We start from the raw sequence: 6000 nt of genomic DNA, 5'->3' as shown, positions 1-6000 counted from the left end.
TGGAATGCTGTTTCTTCAGGTGTCCCCATCAATCACTCCCTCATTTCCTTCAGGTCTCTCTTCAAATGTCATTTTATCAGTGAGGACATACCTGATCACCTTATTTAAAGTTGCTTTCTCCACCCTCTTCCAAAAATTCTTTCCCATTTAATTTTTCTCTGTGGCATTTATCACCTTCTAACATATGCTTTATTTATTTTTCTTGTCTATTGTTCACTTACTCCCATCAGAACATAAACTTTATGAGAAGAGAGAGTTGCCTATTTTGTTCACTGCTGAATCCCTAGCATCTTAGAATTATCAAATATTCCTGACCAAATCTTATATAATAAAAGCCTAATATGCTAAATGCCTGACCATTCCTTTGACTGTTTGACCAATTGCTATGATGTGCACTGACCACCAGGGGGCAGATGCTTCAACTGGTAGGTTAGCTTGCTGCTGGGGTCTGGCTGATTGAGCCTGGGTGAGATGGGCTGGACATGCCCTCAAGCCCTCCCATGGTCCCTCCCCGGCCCCCATACTGCACCGGTGGGGTTCCTCGTCCTGGTTTGTGCCCTCTTGTGCAATCTGGGACCCCTCGGGGGATATCAGAGAGTTGGTTTTGGCCCAATCCCTGCAGGCCAGGTTGAGGGACCCCACCAGTTCATGAATCCATGCACCAGGCCTCTAGTAAGTTGTAAAATAATAACTATTAATGGCTAGTACTTATAAATTTATTATGCACCATGCAGTGCTCTAAATGCTTTATATATATCATCTCATTTATACCATAAAAGCACTATAGATGGATAGCTTTATCATCATCATCACCATCCCCATTACCCCCATTTTGCAGATGAAGAAGCTGAGGCAGTGAAATGAGGGAACCCAGTTTGTATTCAGAGTGTATTTTATTAACTACTAGTAGCCCTGCACATGAATTCGTATGCCAGTAGCTCTCTAGTAGCTTGCTGCTGTCCTCCAGTAGCTCTCCGCCTACTGTCCTGCCCTCCTGTAGCTCCCCCAGCTCCTTCCCCCCTACCCCCCTCAAAGGTTGCTGCCCAGTACCCTCCTGTAGCTTCCGCCACCTGCTTGTAGCTCACTGTCCCACCCTCCTACTGATCCGTGATCTGGTTGTTACATGGTCGGTCATTACGCTTCATGGCGTAATGACCATTTGTATATTACATCTTTATTATATAGGATTATGCTGTGCCACTTCTCTTGTGGTGTGATACTTTTTATATCGGGTTTAAAAGTGTACACATTTATTTGATGTTTAAGAACTTACAGTATTATTATACAAAATATGCCCACATGTGAAGCAAAAGTATGAAGGTATACATGGTAATGACAATCAGCAAGGAATCAGTTGGATGGTAGTGATTAAGGTGGCAATCAAATATAATCAAAATTGTCCTTGAAAATCTCTTAAGAAGTCATCAACACAGATGATTTTTCCTCCAGCATCAGATCCTTTCATTGCTTCTATGGTTGGTCCTTGAATTCAATAGCAAGCCTGTGGTTGGGAGCCATGATGTGTAGAAACAATCAGATTCCCAAATGACCTGGAAAGGAAAGAGGGAACAATGAAAGCCTGGAACATCACCAGATTAAGTGTTTCTTCTAGTGTCAGAAAGGGAAACAGAGTCTCAACAAGCTCAGCCTTCTCGCTCTCTCTGTGGGAGGACACATAAATCAGTAGAGCCATATGGTGATCTAGACCTTTGAGTTTCCAGGGATGGAAGTCTCATGACATCCCGTGATAGCCTTTTCAGCTGTTTATCAGATACTATGGTCAATAATGACCTATTTATGTTTAACTCACATCTCCCACTGTAATTTCAGTCCATTTCCTATTACTCTGTAGATAAGAAGAACATATGGTCAACATTCTCTGTATAACCTTCCAGAGAATGGAAGCTACCCATTGAAGTCCTCTCTCCTCAGGTGGCATTTTCTTCCTGACGAAGAGCTCTAACCTCTTCCTTTTTCTGCACATTTCATTTTCCAGTAAATTATTTCATTTGATACATTGGATTTAAAAAGTAAGCACAGTATTTTTCTTTGGCAAAGCAACACATGCAAATAATTAAAATTCTAACAATACAAAAGTATATGCAGAGAAAAGTAAGGTTCCCTCCCATCCAAGGCCTCTTAGTCTCCTTTTTAAAAAATGAGCTATTGTCACCAGGATCTCCATTCAGAGGAGAAGCGACCGGGCTGATCAGGGGAAGGCGCCACCCCCATCACCCCACTGCTGCTGCCACTGCTGGCCGCTGCAGCCGCCAAGGTGTTTTCATGAACATGGACTCTAGTCCCTTCACCACAAAAAAATGTTTGTGTCCGCTCATGGCCTGCTCAAGCCATGACGCAGTGGCTCAGGCAGGCCCCCCTGTCTGTGTCTGCTCCAGGCCTGCTCATGCTATGCCATGGTGACTCAGCCAGGCTCCCCTGACTGTGTCCTAGCCCACCAGCTCCTGCCTACAAGTGCCTCTGTTGGGAGTAGCCTCTGCCTCAGAGGCAGCGTGATGTTAGCACTGGGCAGGCCTTCGCGTGCCTCTGCTGGGGGTGGAAGTCCCCGCCCCCGTCTCTGCCCACAAGCTCCTGTGCACGTGCAGCCTGTTGACCGGTTGTGACTGGGACACCGTTAGGACCTATTAGCATATTACCTCTTTATATATATAGATTGATTAAGTGTTCTCTGTGTGCCTGGCAGTGTGTGAACCTTTGAATGAAGCTCAAAGTGTTAGAGGGGGAGGTGTGGACAGATCAATGAGCAGGCATGGTGTGAAATATAAACCAATGACAGGGAAGTGCCAAGGTGATTCTTGGCAATTGCCTCACATCCCCTTGTCAGCTGTGTTACCCCATGTGAGTAACAGGCCATAAAAATAAGCCTGGTGACAAGTGGAAAGGGGAAGCAGTGGAGTTCTGGGCACTGGAATCCAATGCCAGGTACTGGGCTAAAGCCCTTTATACACACTGTATCACATAATCTTCCCAGTGATACAAGGTAAGTGTCATTATCTACATTTTACACATGAGGGTACTGGGGGCTCTAGAGATGTTAGGGGAACAGGCCCTAAACCACACAATTGAGATTCAAACTCATCTATCTTTCTGCAAAGTCTGGACTCTCATCCACCACACTGGTAGTTTTGGGGCTTTGAGTGGGTAAGTGGTGATTCTGAGACACTCTCCTTCCCTTCACCACCTGAAGAACCACTGGCTTACAGATAATAGTTTGAAAGAGTCTCTTACTAGACTGCATTTTTCCATTTAAGGTGTGAGATGGAGAGAAAAAGGTATTGGTCTTGGAGTCAGGAGCCCACAGTCCTAGCTCCTGCTCTGCCTCTCATAAGCTCAATGAACTTGAGCAAGTTGTTCTACCCTCTGGACCTCAGGGTCCTGATCTTGGAAATGCGGAGGCTGGTGGGGAACATCTCTTGATACTTTGATGAGATTTGATATTTCTATCATCTCCAAAGGGCTATAATGACACCATCTGGGGCTAAAAACACAACCCTCTCTGACGCAAAACCAGTTCAATAAATCTATTTATTTTGAAGGCAATTTGAAGAAAGGATCTGCAGTGAATATAAACAGCTGGCTTCACTTTACTGACAGTGTGAGATGTGACTATATTAATACTTCCTTGGACTCTACTTTTTGCTCATAGTTCTGAACACTCCCCACTCCCCATTTTCTCAATAAAATGAAATGAACCTTAGTTAAGTACCTGCTTAATACATCAAATTGAATTAAAGTGATAATCAAGTTAATATAATCCTTAATGAAAACTGGAAAAGAAAACTCAAATTAATGAGTTCTTGCAGGTATATAATAACCTGAGGACTTTGCCCATGCTGATTTCATTCTCAGGAGAGCAGCCCCATGACGTGCTGCAAGACACAAAAAGAGGATTGTCCCTGGTCAATAAGCCCCATAAAGCTAAGAGCAGAGAGGCTGGCTTGATCCAGAAAAGGAGGTGACTGAGGCATTGCCAGCAGATAATGAGCCTCCTGCTTTTTGCTCGTTCCATTTTACGTCAAATGTAGTGCTTTAGAGACCAGGTCTGCTCATTTGTAAAGCAAACTCTTCCTGTGGACTCCACAGTGACACGGGGGTGGGAAGTTAAAGGAGTCCAGTTCTCAGGTGAGTGTTTTTCTTCTCTTCTTCCCACCCTCCCACCCTTCCTTCTTCTTTACCTCCATCTTTCCTCCCTTCCTTTAATTTTTTAAAAATTATAAAAGTAATAAATATTCATCATAAAAGAACCGAATTGCATATAATTGTATGAGGTATAATATAAAAGTCCTTAATCTCCATTCTTTCACTTCTTTCCCTCCTTCCCTTCTTCTTTCATTTTTAAAAATTTAAAAAGTAATGCATGCTCATTGTAAAATAATCAAACAATACTGAATGGTATTAGGTATAAAGGAAACCTTTTTAATCCCTATTCTTCCTTTCTAATTCTCTCATGCAATTCCTTCCTGTCTTCCCTCTCTTTCCCTAGCCCTCTCTTCCTTTATTTCTCTTTTCTTTCAATTTTTAAAGTTATATAAGTAATATGTGATAATTTTAAAAGAATCAAGCAGTACAGAATTGCATGGTACATAAAATGAAAGACCCTGCCCCCACTCTCCTTCCTCAACCCACCCTTTTATGCCTGATAGACATATAGACTTATCTTATTCCTTTTTTAAAAAAATATGTTTTTATTGATTTTTTGGAGAGAGAGGAAGGGAGAGGGATAGAAAGAAACATCGATGAGAGAGAAACATCATAGATCAACTGCCTTCTACACACTCCCTACTGGGGATGGGGCCTGCAACTTGGGAATCTAACCGGTGACCTCTTGATTCCTGGGTTGATACTCAACCACTGAGCCACACTGGCTGGGCTTATCTTATTCTCTTTAATGACTGCATAGTATTCTGTAGTGTGGAAATCCCATGATTTACTTTTTGGGTGCCAGGTAAGTTTCTGAAACATACCTTGGGATTGTTATAAAAGTTTAGAGGAAATGTAAGAAAAATATAAATTGGATTGTTTGCTGTTGAAAATTCCATTTTATAGATAGTGATCATATCCATTTCTATAGCACTTTATACTTTGAAAATTGCCTTTTAAATATCACATTATTTGATCCTCTATAGCAGCTTTGGGAAATAGGCAGATTATTATCTCTATTTTTACAGATAAGGAAACTTAGGTCCAGGGAAATGAAGGAGCAGAAATACAGCCTTACAGCTAGTTACAGTTTCTTATCTGGTACTCTTATAGCACTGTAAATTTAAGTTGCATTTCATCTTGCAAGTCATAAAAGATTTAGATATCCCCTTACTTCTAAGTTTGTAGTTTAAAAAATCCATCCAAGTCATACAAATTCCCTTATTATTCTAATGAGAATGGCATTTGAACACTTGGTAAATGTGAAGAGCCTTATTAATGGCTGGTGCTCAAAGCAAGTCCAAGATTCATTTGGTTTCCTAATTGACTTCTGTTACTTTAAATATAAAGTGAGTCTATTCACTCCAAATCCCATTTAGAAGTAGAAAGAAATACAATGTGATGTATTATCCTATAGGAAAAGAAGTGTTTAAATCAGTAGTAAATCATTCAGAAGTGTATTTTATTTAAAATCAGAAAATGTCCATCATCACCCTACTGCCAAGCTTCTGTAATATGTTTCTGTAGGATTTGGAGTTTTAACACTGTTTTGGTTGAAGAAAGGGGGTTTGCAGTGTGTTTCCCAAATAAGCAGTTTTCTTTACAATTATTTAAGGAGAGAAGCTGGTGAATGTAATGAGATGATCTACTTTAAAAATAGAAATGATTTCATGAGTTACTTTTACCAGTAAGTTCTTTTTGTATAATTATTCCTTCAAAAAGTTTAGGCTTGTTAAAACTGTTAAAACCAGAGTTGTTGTGTTGAAGTTGTATACATAAAGGTTGAATAAAATCACATTTTTAAATTATGTATTTAATGTCTGATTTCCCAATGATGGCAGA

This window comes from Cnephaeus nilssonii, assembly GCF_951640355.1.
Source record: "Cnephaeus nilssonii genome assembly, chromosome: X".
Taxonomy (NCBI): Eukaryota; Metazoa; Chordata; class Mammalia; order Chiroptera; family Vespertilionidae; genus Cnephaeus; species Cnephaeus nilssonii.
Note: the sequence above shows the minus strand (reverse complement) of the source record.